This window comes from Nomascus leucogenys, chromosome 12 (genome assembly GCF_006542625.1).
Source record: "Nomascus leucogenys isolate Asia chromosome 12, Asia_NLE_v1, whole genome shotgun sequence".
In the NCBI taxonomy this organism is placed as follows: domain Eukaryota; kingdom Metazoa; phylum Chordata; class Mammalia; order Primates; family Hylobatidae; genus Nomascus; species Nomascus leucogenys.
This window is the reverse complement of record NC_044392.1, coordinates 55758773-55773457: the sequence shown is the minus strand read 5'-3', so window position 1 is coordinate 55773457 and position 14685 is coordinate 55758773. Positions and strand designations below refer to the sequence as shown.

Genomic DNA, 14685 nt, shown 5'->3' with positions numbered 1-14685 from the left:
CATTAATAGAAACACTGTTAAGTATGTTCTAGATATTAGTTAAGCAACCCAGTAAGCTTGTTTAGTATTATATCTCCACTTTGCAGTTGAGAGGAAAGCCTCAGAGAGCTAGCAGTGATGGGAACAGGATTTGAGCTCAGGTTCAACTTCAAATCCTGATGTGATTCTGTCTTAACTTGTACCCATTAATTAAAGAGCTCAGGCTTTTGTTACCTTTTATATTGGCCTTCAGCATTAGAAGAAAACTAGTATTCTTTTTGTGTGGCATTTTCTTTATTAAAAAGATTTTTATTTCGATAGCTTTTGGGTTACGTGGGTTTTTGTTACATGGACGAATTATATAGTGGTGAATGCTGAGATTTTAGTGCACCCATCGCCCGAGTTGCATACATTTTACTTAATAAGTAGTTTTTTAACCCTAGGTCCCTTCCCACCCTCCACCTTCTAAGTCTCTAAATTCCATTATATCACTCTGTATACCTTTGTGTACTCATAGCTTAGCTCACACTTAAGTGAGAATATACGGTTTTTGGTTTTCCACTCCTGAGTTACTTCACTTAGAATAATGGCCTCCAGTTCCATCCAAGTTACTGCAAAAGACATTATTTCACTCCTTTTCATGGCTGGGTAGTATTCCATGGTGTGTGTGTGTGTGTGTGTATCACATTTTCTTTATCCACTCATTAGTTGACAGGCACTTAGGTTGGTTCCACATCTTTGCAGTTGTGAATTATGCTGCTAAGAAAACTAATATTATTTAATGATAGACTTTTGAGACCAAAACTCAATAAGACCTAGTGATTGACTCCACATGAAAGATGAAGGACTACACCAAATAAGACAAAAAAAAATTGTGCTATTAACAGAGACAGAAAGTGGAATGGAAGTGAATCCTTGTGTATATGGGAGTCTAAGTTGGTAGAATCATAGTACCTTACATTTAAAATAGCCCATAGATATAAGTTGTTCTAATTTCCCTTCCTTCCACTCAACAAGGACATGCCTTCTCCACAGCCTCAAATGATGGTCATTTGAGTAATGGGGAATTAATGCTACAAATATTTTAACTAAGGATACAGACTGCCATGTTGATTAGAGAAGCAGAGAGAGAAGAATGTAGTAGGTGTGTGCCGAGAAGCAAAATCGGAGCAAGAATCCAAATCTTTTTTCAGTTCCTGACTCTAGGCTCCTCCCAAGGCCCATACACATTCCTGCCATTGGGTTTTATCAAACACTATTGCTTCTTTATAACAAATTCCCTCTTTTTCCTGCTTAGGCTCCTTTGAGTTAGTTTGTTACTTACAACCAAAACACACACACACACACACACACAAACTAATAAAAGCATGGAGTCACCCTGGAGCAATTATTTCTTGGAACAACAACAGTCATACTCACACCTCTTACTTTTATCCTTTGTAAACACACTAGATGACTCTGGCACCCTTCAAACACATTGATTCCAGGAAAAGGATAGTGATCTTAGGCTGCTAATAATTTCAGCCATCAGGAGAAAACTAGAGTTGTCTTGAAACTGCCCACTATTCAGACCTTGGGAGCTCTGGCATCTGAGTTCCTTTTCCTTCTGACTTGATCAGCTTCATCTCATTCACATCCAAGTGTTGTCTTTGAGCTGCTGCCCTTTGATTCTTGGAGCAATACAGTACTGTGTAATAATGGTTAACACTGTGATCAGTAAGCACATGGAAAGTTCTCCACTATTTTACATTTAATTAAACAAGAGTATCAACAAACATTTGTACCGAACTTTAAAATTTATAAAGCCCACGTATGTCCTTTGCCCTAAATCTGACAACCACCTGTGAAATGGATAAAATTCTTGGAGTTTGTAAATGTTGTACTAGGAAAAAAAAAGTAAACATAAGCCTTGAATGTCATAGTTACAGCTGCCAGCAAATTCTTGAAACTTATCAAAGAAATCGTGAAATGCACATATCTAAACCAACTTATATTAAGCTGCCTAAACAGGATAAGACTTTCCATTACAGCAGTCACACAGTTGCAGAAATTTTACAAGTGAGCTCAAACGAAGCAATAGTTAAAGGTTTGTGTCCATTCATTCTTAAACAATTCTATCGAGTGCCTAATTCTATACCAGACACTAAGCTAAGTAATGAGGACGAATAAACAATAGTCCCAGCAACTTGTGGCCCGTATCTACCCCCAGACCAAACACTGTCACTTAGGAGGTCTGCAAGTAAACTGCAGCTCCTGTTTGAATTACATGATTTATACATGGAAAAAACATTTCTTCTGAGAAACTGTGCTCCTGGCAGGCAAAAGAACAGATAGCCACTGTATCTGGACCAATATCTACCGATTTGGACTGTATGCACCAGTATGGCTGTAACAGCTATTAAAATATTGGAACATTTTCTTACAGATTAGTGAAAAAGCTATTGCCCTGAGCATCCCCTTCTTGAGCCCCTTCTACCCCAACAACACGCGAACGCTTAAGATTCCTGCTTCCCACAGTTCAGCCACATTCCATTGTCATTGGCGGTCTTCCATGTTAGTCATTTTGAAAAGCTTCGCCTCCAGGCATGGCCATTAGCTACCCCCAGGGAATTAGAACGGCCCCCTCCTTCTGCCCTGGCGCCTGCTCTCCGGCCACGCCTCCGGTCGGCTGCTGGGCGCAGGCCCCGGCGGGGGTTGGGAAGCAGCAACTCGGGCAGGCTTACTGACACCATCTGCACTGGTGATTAAACACGAGTTATTTTGAATTACCATCCCTGATTAAAGCTTCTTACAGTGCGAGCTGCGTCAAGGCAGGACTTTTCTTTATTCTTGAATTTTCACAGCCCTTAGCTGTGTCCTCCGCACAGTGCATCCAGTCAGAGAAGTGAAAGTGAAGGGTTAGGAGGAAGGGGGAATGAGCCGGAAAGAACAAGGTGTGCTTTGTAAGTCCCGTGAAAGCCTCCGTTTAAAATAATTACGACTTTGGCTGGGCGCACTGGCTCACGCCTGTAATCCCTGCACTCTGGGAGGCCGAGGTGGGCGGATCACTTGAGGTCAGGAGTTCGAGACCAGCCTGGCCAAAATGACAAAACCCTGTCTCTACTAAAAATACAAAAATTAACCAGGTGTGGTGGCGGGCGCCTGTAAGCGCCTGTAATCCCAGACACGAGGGAGGCTGAGGCAGTAGAATTGCTGGAACCCAGGGGGCAGAGGTTGCTGTGAGCCAAGATTGTGCGCCACTGCACCCTAACCTGGGTGACAGAGCAAGACTCCGTCTCAAAAAAAAAAAAAAATTATGACTTTAAATAGCCTATTTCAAATATCAAGCCACAGCAAAGCTATCTCTTGCCTTCTAGAAGAAGCTATTTCATGAAACTGTAATACTTTTTCCATCATGTCTGTCTGGTTTCCCTACTTTGTCAGGAAAGCCTAGCAGAGAGCAGGCCCAGCTGGTTCACGCCTTGGAGCTTGGGATGTGTGGGGTGAGTAGGATAATTGGGTGTAGAAAGTAAAAAGTTTCCTCTTCAGAGTTTCCCTTCCTGTTAAAGAATAAATCACAAGTGTTAGAAATAATAGTTTCCTTTAAAGACTAACTTCCTTCAATCCTCCTTGCTTTATGCTATTAACTCTCTGTTAAGCCCTATCCTATGTAGCTATTAGACATAAAGGAATAAGTACATTCTATGTCCTTGTACTTTAACCAAAATATTTGTGCTGGACGTGCTCACAAGCATGTCTCAGCTCACAGCCTATGCCCCTTCCTTATTTAGGAATATTATTACTTTTCTAAGTCCTTTCGTAAGCAACTTCCTCTTTTCTTTTGTCTTTCCATTGCTTTTACCTATTTAGAAAAGTTTTAAATTATTAGCCAGTCAGGTTTTAGTGTAGATTGTGTGGTCTGGCTCCAGCCAACGGAGACAGGATGCAGTAGCAAGGACAAGCTGCGTAAGGGATAAAAATAGCTGCCCTCCATTGTTCAGGTGTGCTCTTGCCATTGTTCCATCTGCGAGGAGCACTCTTTCTGCAGAAAGTAAAATTACCTTGCTGAGAAAACTTTTTGTCTGAATGCAAATTTTTCTTTGCAATACTGATTAACAAGCATTCTGTTTCTAAATAAACATTTTACATATAAAATTGGGGTAGTTTTGATAGCACCTAAAATATTGTATGGAACTTAATTTTTTAAAAAAACGTATTTCTTCTACTACCAATCTCCAAACTGTTTCAGGACAGAAAAACTAGTTAGTTATTCCCAAGGGTCTAGTATCCTATACCTGGAACCTAGCAAATGCTCAATTACTGTTTATGGACTAAATGACTGAATGAATGGCATGTCTCATGGGTTGAGATGATACTTACTGGTTGTATACAGCACGATTCACAGTTGGTATTGTACTAAGTGAAAACATATCCAACCCCCATTTCTTTCATTCTTCCAATTAATTATTCAACAAATATTTATTGTTCAACTACTATGGGCTAGGAATATCAGGCACTGAATTATACAGAGGTTAACAAAAGGAACATGATATATGTTACTGGAAATGGGTCCCTATCCAGACCCCAAGAGAGGGTTCTTGGATCTCCTGCAGGAAAGAACTGAGGGCAAGTCCATAGAGTAAAGTGAAAGCAAGTTTACTAGAGAAGTAAAGAAACAAAAGAATGGCTACTCCATAGACAAAGCAGCACCAAGGGTTGATGGTTGGCTATTTTTATGATTATTTCTTGATTATATGCCAAAGAAGCGGTGGATTATTCATGAGTTTTCTGGGAAAGAGGCAGGGATTTCCCTCTTTTAGACTGTATAGGGTAACTTCCTGACATTGCCATGGCATTTGTAAACTGTCATGGTGCTGGTGGGAGTGTCTTTTAGCATGCTAATGCATTGTAATTAGCATACAGTGAGCAGTGAGGGCAGCCAGAGGTCATATTCATCGCCACACTGGTTTTGGTGGGTTTTGGCCAGCTTCTTTGCCACATCCTGTTTTATCATTAGGGTCTTTATGACCTTTATCTTGTGATACCAGTCCTGCCAACCTCTCATCTCATCCTGTGACTGAGAATGCCCAACCTCCTGGGAATGCAGCCCCATAGGTCTCAGCCTCATTTTACCCAGCCCCTATTCAAGATGGAATCATTCTGATTTGAATGCCTCTGACAGTTACATTCTAGCTGGCTCTGTCTCTCTTCCATTATCCCCAACCCACCTCCACCTGCATTGCGTTCCCACCTCTCAATCTGCAACAATAAAAGCTTTGGATGGTGATTTTTTTTAACTCTGAATATACAACCGGATTGTCCTTCAGACCTGCAGCTTTATTATCTTTCTGTGGAGTCTAAATGGATTTTTTTTTTCCTAGTGGCCGTTACAATTTCCTCATCTTACCTGCTGTCTCAACAGCTTTGCTGTAGCTTGGCTTCCTCTAATAGTCCTCCAGCTCCTGCTCCTTTTATTGGACCATCTCTCCTCTACTCATAGTGGTGGTCCAGTGTTTCAGCAATTAGTGAAAATTTCCCTCTCAGACTGACTTTTCTTTACAATCTTAAGGATCTTTCAGTTATCATTATTAATAGTAGTAGTATTTTATTTTATTTTCAATTTTTTATGATGGGGTCTCCCTGTCACCCAGGCTGGAGTACAGTGGCATAATCTTGGCCCACTGCAGCCTTGACTTCCTGGGCTCAAGCAATCCTCCCACCTCAGCCTCCCCAATAGCTGGGACCGCAGGCACACATCACCACATCCAGCTAATTTTTTTTTTTTTTTTTTTTTTTTTTTTGTAGAGATGAGGTCTCACAATGTTGCCCAGGCTGATCTCGAACCCCTGGGCTCAAGTGATCCACCTGCCTCGGCCTCCCAAAGTGCTGAGATTACAGGTATGACCCACCATACCTGGCCAGATCTTTCAGTTATTACTAGTCTTTGCTATCATTCCTGGGAAAAAAGTATTAGGCAAATTCATTCAGCTCTACCTGCCAAAGAATTAAATCTAATATGACATTAAATGTGACAAAGTGGGTCATAATCTAACTTGCTGTTAGTGCTTGCTTGTGGTGAATTCTATAGCTTCCAAAGATGTAATTTTTGTTAATCAGTCCCTCTTGGTTCTTCCCCTAATCCCTGGCCCATCCTCTCACTCCATCACTACCTGATATGGGACCTTTTTCTCTGTTTTTTATTAGGGAGGATGATCCTCTGGTTCTGGAAATCTGAAGTCAGGCCCCAAACTCTGTGTGCCATTTCTCTACGGAGGTCTACCTCCAAGCTCTTGGGCAGATAATAACCAAAATTTCAAAGTTCTAGAAGGAATTTCCTTTTAAAACATATGCTATGTATGCAGCCTGTCACTTCTTGAGAATATTACAATGAAAGCTTTGAGTTGGAGTTTTAGGAGCTCCAGACATAACAATCCTTTCTTCCTTTTTTAAGTTCAGATCAAATTGGGAAGTGAAGTCAAACAGAATTAATAATACTACAGTACTTTTATTACTGATCAAACTAAGTGGAGAACCTACATTTAGATCTGTGATGATGCAAAGGTCCTGCTAATATTTCACTCCAGAATTAGGCAGACTTCAGTCCAGAAACAGCAGGCCTTTCTCAAATGGGCAGGCTGACTGGCTTCTTACCACATGGCATAGGACAAACCAGAATGACCTACTCGGAGGCTGGCATCTTAAGTGTTCAGCTATCACCAGAAGACTTCTCAGATTCTCAGTGAAGAAGGAAACAGCGTACAGTCCAACACAGAGAAGGACCTACCTCCTACCAGAGAGCAGAAATGATCTTAGTACCTTTGTCTCCCTTGGCCAACTCCAGTGGCAGTGGTGATCTCAGCGACTTCCAGCTGTTCTCTCTCTCCCAGCCTTTAGCTGGGAAAAGGGTTTGTCCCTGTAATACACTTTTTGTGGAGGACCTCCCTCGTGTGAATTTCGTGTGACACAGCGCCTTTCTTATGAATTTCCTTATTCTGACGGTGTTTGTACTCCAGTTTATTGCAGTTGCCACACCAAAAGAAATACTAGATTTTTATGTTACTTGTGGGATAGGATGTGCATTTTTATTGGTATTTATCATTTTATTTGCCACGAATGACAAAACCTTATCTAAAATTACTGCACTTGTGTTTGGATTTTGGACAAGTTTTGTGTGGCTGCTTAATTTTGCTCAATATGCTCTAGGAATTGCTGCTGAAAAAACTTGAAAATACTGATAAGAGATAAGCCTTAATTGAACTTCTAAAATACTTCAAGACTTTGGAAAATAGATGTAATGGATGATGGGTGATGTATCAAAATTTGCATAAGTTTTAAAGGACATTTTTTGGGCAGTGATGATCAAGTCTAGTCTGAACACAAGCTATCATTTACCACAAATTACACCGGAGGCATTTTGGTTTTAAATTTGTCTTTGTTGTAACATTGTAACTGTTGAAATTAGTCTCAGAATTTTCTGGAGGTTTTGTTTTTTATGGAGGGATACTCGTTGGGACACAAACTTTTCCTTAAAACACATGGATCAAATCACAAATGAAAGAGGGGACATTATTACCAACCTGTGGAGTACAAAGTCTTATAGATGAATATTATGAGTAGTTATATGCCAAAAAATTAGACAAACTAGATGAAATGAACAAATTTCAAGAAAGAAACAAGCTACCCAAACTGATTCAGGAAGCAATAGAAAATCTGAATACCCTATAACAAGTAAAGCAATTCAATTAGTAGTAATAATTTTTTTTTAATGTTCCATAAAGAGGAGTCCAGGTTCAGATAGCTTAATCTGTGACTTCTGCCGAATATGTTTATAGGACACAAACTCTTCACTCCTTGAAAAAAAAGGAGAAGAAGAACACTTCCCATCTCATTCTATGAGGCCAGTATTACCCTGGCACCAAAACTAAGACTTCAAGAAAGGAAAATGATAGGCCAGTATACCTTTATAAATATAGATGTAAAAGTTCTCAACAAACTTTATTTGGCAACATATGAAAAAGATTATACATCATGACAAAGTGGGATTTATCCTAGGAATGCAAGGTTGATTCAACATATGAAACAATAAATGTAATGCACCATATTAATAGGATAAAGGACAAACTCCATATGATCATCTCAATAAATGCAGAAAAAGCATTTGAGAAAATCTAGCATCTTATCTTGTTAAAAACAATGAACAAACTAGGAAAGAAGAGAACTTCTTCAACCTGATAATGGGTATCTATGAAAAACCCACAGCTAACCCCTTAAAGGGGAAAGACTTGAAAACATTTCCTGTAATATGAGGAATAAAACAAATATGTCCACTCTCACCAATTCTAGTCAACATAGTACTTGATGTTCTAATGAGGGCAATTAGGCAAGAAAAAGAAATAAAAGCACCCCAGCTAGAAAGGAATAAGTAACACTATTTCTATTTGTAGATGACTTTATCTTGTATGTAGAAAATTCTAAGGAATCCACACAAAAATTTAAGAATTAATAAATGAATTCACCAAATTGTAGGGTACAAGATCAATATACAAAAAAATTTGCATTTCTATGCACCAGAAATGAACAATCCAAAAATGAAACTGAGAGCACAATTCCATTTACAAGGCATCAAAATAAAGCTGCACATCTACACCATCTGATCTTCAACAAAGCTGACAAAAACAAGCATTGGGGAAAGGACTCCCTATTCAATAAATTGTGCTGGGATAACTGGCTAGCCATATGCAGAAGAATGAAACTAGACCCTTACTTTTACTGTATACAAAAATTAACTCAAGATAATTAAATATTTAAATGTTAGACCCCAAAATATAAAAATCTTAGAATAAAACCTAGGAGATACTTTTACCAACATCAGCCTTGGCAAAAAGTTTTTGGATAAGTGCCCAAAAGCAATTGCAACAAAACCAAAAATTGACAAATGGGACCTAATTAAACTAAGGACCTTCTGCATAGCAAAATGAACAATCAGCAGGGTAAATAGATAACCTATAGGATGGGAGAAAATATTCACTAACTATGCATCCAACAAAGATCTAATACCTAGAATTTATAAGGAACTTTAGTCAATAAGCAAAAACAAATAATCCCCTTAAAAATGGTCAAGGGATATGAACAGACACTTTTCAAAAGAAGACATATAAGTGACCAACCAACATATGAAAAAATGCTCCACATCACTAATTATCAGAGAAATACAAATCAAAACCACAATGAGATACTACCCCACACCAGTTAGAATGGCTATTATTAAAAAGTCAAAAATGGCTATCATTAAAAAGTCAAAAAACAACAGATGCTCGTGTGGCTGCAGGGAATAGGGAACACTTACTGTTTTGGGGAATGTAAATTTGTTCAGCCACTGTGAAAAGTAGTTTGGAGATTTCTCAAATAACTTAAAGCGACCATTTGATGCAGCAATCCCATGACTGGGTATATATCCAGAGGAAAATAGATCATTATACCAAAAAGACACATGCATTTATATGTCCATCACTGCACAATTTACAATAGCAAAGACATGGAATCAACCTAGGTGCCCATCAAGGGTGGATTGGATAAAGAAATGTGGTACATATACACTGTAGAATACTCTACAGCCATAAAAAGTGAAATAATATCCTTTACAGCAACATGGATAGAGTTGTAGGCCAAAGTCCTTAGCAAATTAATGCAGAAAAAGAAAACCAAATACCACATGTTCTCATTTATAAGTGGGAGCTAACCACTGAGCACACATGAACATAAACACAGGAACAATAGACACTGTGGACTACTAGAGAGGGGACTGAAGGAGGGAGCATGGGTAGAAAAACCTCCATGGGTATGTAACAAAGCTGTACATGTACCCTCTGTATTTAAAAGTTGAAATTTAAAATAAGTAAATAAATAAAATATTTAGGAATAAATCTAACAAAAAAAAGTGTACACTAAAAACCACAAAACGTTGTTGAAGGAAATATTAAAAGACCTAAATAAATGGAAAGGAATTCCATGTTCATGGATTGGAAGATTTAATAGAGTTAAGATGGCAGTAATACCAAATTGATCTGTAGATTTGTTGCAATCTCTATCAAAATCCCAGCAGGCTCTCTCTCTCTCCCTTTTTTTTTTTTTGTGGCAAAAATTGACAAGCTGCTCTTAAAATTCAGGTAGAAAAGCAAAGGACCCAGAATAATTAAAACCATCTTTAAAAGAAGGAAAAAGGTATGAGAAGGACTCATACTCCTGATTTCAAAACTTAATAACAAGCAACATAATTAAGACAGTGTGGTATTGAAATCAGAATAGACATACAGGTCAATGGAATATAATTGAGAGTCCCAGAAATAAACACATGCATATATGGTCTAATTAAAAAAAAAAATAAGGAAAGGAGAGTATTTTCAACAAATGATGTGTGACAACTGGATATTCACATGCAAAATGATGATGGGCTCTTACATCACACTATATATAAAAATTATCTCAAAATGGATCGTCAAGCTATGAGCTAAAACTATATATCTCTTTGAACGAAGCACAGGAATAAATCTTTGTGACCTTTGATCCAGCATGGTTTCCTAGGTATAACACCAAAAGTACAAGCTGCAAAAGAAAAAAATAGATAAAAAGACTTCATCAAAATTTAAAACTTGTTTTCTTCAAAAAACACAAGAAAGTGAGAGGACAACCCTCAAAGTGGGACAAAATACTTGCAAATCATAACAGGTAAAGGAATTGTATCCAGAACACACACACACACACACACACACACACACACCCTTACAACTCAGTAATAAAATAAGAACAAACAACTCAATTGAAAAATAGGCAACAAATTTGAAAAAATGTTTCTCCAATGAAGATATACAAATAAATATTAAATATATGACAAGGTGCTCAACATTATTAGCTAGGGAAATACAAACCCAAACCACAATGCAATGTCACTTCACATCCACTAGGATGGCTATAATAAAGAAGACACATACTAACAAGTGGTTAGAATGTGGAAAAACATTGAGTTACTGGTGAGAATGTAAACATTATGAGGCCACTTGTAAAAACACTTCCGCAGTTTAAAAAAAGTTAAACAGAATTGCCATATAACCCAGCAACTCCACTCCTAGGTATGTACCCAAAGTAATTGAAAACATATGTCCAAAGAAAAACATGTACATGAGCGTTCACAGCAGCATTATTCACTATAGCAAAAAACAAACAAACAAAAACCACCTAAATGTCTATCAACTGACAAATAGGTACATTAAATGTGATATTTCCTTACAATATAATATATTTTCAGCAATAAAAAAATCAGTGAAATATTGGCATTCGCTGTGAAGTGGATGGACCTCAAAACACTATACTAATTGAAATAAGCCAGACGTAATGTGCTACATGTTAGATGATTCCAACTATATGAAGTGCCCAGAATAGGTAAATTTATAAATATAAAAAGATTAGTAGTTGTCAGGGGCTGGGGAGAGGAACAGCAGGTGGTAGAAATGGAAAGGGTAAGTGGCTGATAATGAGTATGGAGTTTGTTTTGAGGGTGATAAAAATGTTCTGAAATTACATAGTGATAATGATTGCACAATTCTGTGACTATACTAAAAAAACAGATGAAAGAATAAAAAACAAACTAAATACATGGAGAACTGGCTGGGTCGGTGACTCACACCTGTAATTCCAGCACTTTGGGAGGCCAAGGCAGGCGGATCACTTGAGGTCAGGAGTTTGAGACCAGCCTGGCCAACATGGTGAAACCCTGTCTCTACTAAAAATACAAAAATTAGCTGCGGGTGGTGGCGGGTGCCTGTAATCCAAGCTACTCAGGAAGCTGAGGCACGAGAATTGCTTGAACCCGGGAGGTGGAGGTTTGCAGTGAGCCGAGATCATGCCACTGCACTCCAACCCGGGCAACAGAATGAGACCCTGTCTCAAAATAAACAAATAAATAAACAAAATAAATGGAGAGCTATTCCATATCCATGGACAAGAAGACAGTATTGTCAAGATGTCAATTCTTCCCAACCTGACCAATATATTCAATGCAATTCTAATAAAAATCCCAGCAAATTATTTTGTGGATTTTTATAAACTGATTCTAAAGTTTATATGGAGAAGCAAATACTCAGAATAGCCAACACAATATTGAAGTAGAAGAACAAAGTTGGAGGACTAACACTATGTGAGTAAACAAGACAGTGTGACATTGGCAAAATAATAGAAATATAGATCAATGGAACAGAGTAGAGAGTGCAGAAAGAGACCCACATAAATATAGCCAAAGGACATTTCACAAAAGAAAATATACAAATGGCAAATAAGCATATGAAAAAATACTCAACATCATACATCACTGGGGAATTGCAAATAAAAACGATAATAATGTACTACCACATACCTATTAGAAAGGCCAACACCAACACCAAATGCTGGCAAGAACACAGAGCAGTTGAAACTCTTATTCATTATTGGTGGGGAATGCAAAAATGGTAGCCACATTGGAAGACAAGTATTTCTTACAAACTAAACATACTCTTACTTTACCATCCAGCGACTGGGGCTTCCTTGTATTTTCCCAGAGTTGAAATTTTCCATTCACACAAAACCCTGCACATGAATGTTTATGGCAGCTTTTTTCATGATGACCAAAATTTGGACGCAACCAAAATGTCTTTTAGTAGGTAAATGGAAAAACAAACTGTGACACATCTACACAATGGAATATTATAAAGTGCTAATAAGAAATGAGCTATCAAGCCATGCAAAGACCTGGAGGTAACTTAAATGCATATTACTAAGTGAAAGAAGCCCATCTGAAAAGGCTGCATATGGTATCATTCTGACTATATGACACAATGAAATTGGCAAAACAGTGGAAACAGTAAAAGGATCAGTGGTTGTCAGGGGTTGGAAAGAGGGAGGGATGAACATGTGGCGCACGGAGGATTTACATGGCCATGAAACTACTCTATTGGTTACTATAATTGTGGATACATACCATTTTATATTTATCAAAATCCATAGAATGTGCAACACCAAGAGTGAACCCGAATGTAAACTATGGACCTTGGATGATAATGTGTGTCAATGTAGGTTCATTGATTGTATAAATGTACACTCTGGATTTTGATGGGGGGCAGGCTGTATGTGTCTTGGGGGCAAGATGTATGTATGAAACCTCTATCATCTGTTCAATTTTGTCCTGAACCTAAAACTGCTTTAAAAAATAAAGTCTACTTTTTAAAATGTCAATTTCAAGGTCTTAGAGCTAACCAAACAAAATGATACTATCAGAACCCAGTGCAATATTTGGAACAATTCAGATTTATAGTTGCTTCCAAACTCATAGCAGAAACAGTGTCACAGGTAGACAAAGAAGAGAGAACCTTTTAGTGTTAGCCTAACTGGTTTGACAAACATCGTATGCCAATTATCTTAGCCTGTGACCTATAATTGAGTCAATTGAGATAAATGTTTACTGTGAAGAGGTTAATTATACTGTGTTTAATATGTGGCAGACGGGGGTTGGAAATCACTTATACAAGTCTCTTCTCTCAGAGAGTGACACTTGAAATCTTGGTACTTCATTACTAAATTTAGAAAGTTACAGGTTGGCAGGTTCAGTTTCCAGTTACTATGGTTTAGTGAAATTATTGGTTTTGATTTCCCACCAGGATAATCAAAATCTATTAATTTCCATTTCTTTTTTGAATCCCTCTTTTTTTTCTGGCACTAAAGGGCTGATCTGAGTGTGGGTTCTGTTTATTATATAATTTTCACACTCTCTTTTATTTATTTATTTATTTATTTATTTATTTATTTATTTGAGATGGAATCTCGCTCTGCCGCCCAGGCTGGAGTGCAGTGGCGTAGTCTCAGCTCACTGCAAGCTCTGCCTCCTGGGTACACTCCATTCTCCTGCCTCAGACTCCTGAGTAGCTGGGACTACAGGCGCCCGCCACCACGCCCGGCTAATTTTTCATATTTTTAGTAGAGACAGGGTTTCACCGTGTTAGCCAGGATGGTCACGATCTCCTGACCTCGTGATCCGCCCGTCTTGGCCTCCCAATGTGCTGGGATTACAGGCGTGAGCCACCGTGCCCGGCAATTTTCACACTCTCTTCTATGTGGACATTTCAAGCCTATATCACTGTGACTCATGCCACTGTCTAGTGCTGTAGAACGGCTTAGACCTATCAAACCTGCCTCTCAGTCAAGGTTTCTTCCTTTGTTTCAACTTAAGAATTGTCTTCAGCAAATATCTAAATTGAAACTGCTTCTAATATTTCTGAGCGATAATGGTCTTTTGTTCTTCTTGGGGTTGGCTGAACTTCTGGCATCTGAGAGGTCAATGCCTTTTATCAGTTTTAGAAAATTCTTGAGCTTTGTCTCCTCGAATACTGCTCCTCTCTTTCCTCTCTCTTTCAGGGACTGCAATTAATCACTTATTAGACATTTTTACTATGTTTTGAGGTCTGTTATGTTCTTTTCCTTTTTCTCTGTCCTTCAGTTTGGATATTTTCTATAGACCTGTCTTCCAGTTCATGAATCCTGCTGTACTCAGACTGCTGTTAAGCACACCCAAAGGGTTCTTATTTCCAGTTACTGTAATTTTTTTTTTTTGAGACAGAGTCTCTGTCTGTTTCCCATGCTGGAATGCAGTGGTGTGATCTTGGCTCACTGCAACCTCTGCCTCCAAGATTTAAGCAGTTCTCCTGC

The 14685-nt window shown here is 38.4% G+C and overlaps 1 protein-coding gene across 1 annotated transcript in view; it reads right to left on the bottom strand.

The window, feature by feature from the left end:
• Positions 1–14685, bottom strand: part of LOC115837636 (putative neuroblastoma breakpoint family member 7) — a 655832-nt gene that overhangs the window by 366243 nt on the left and 274904 nt on the right.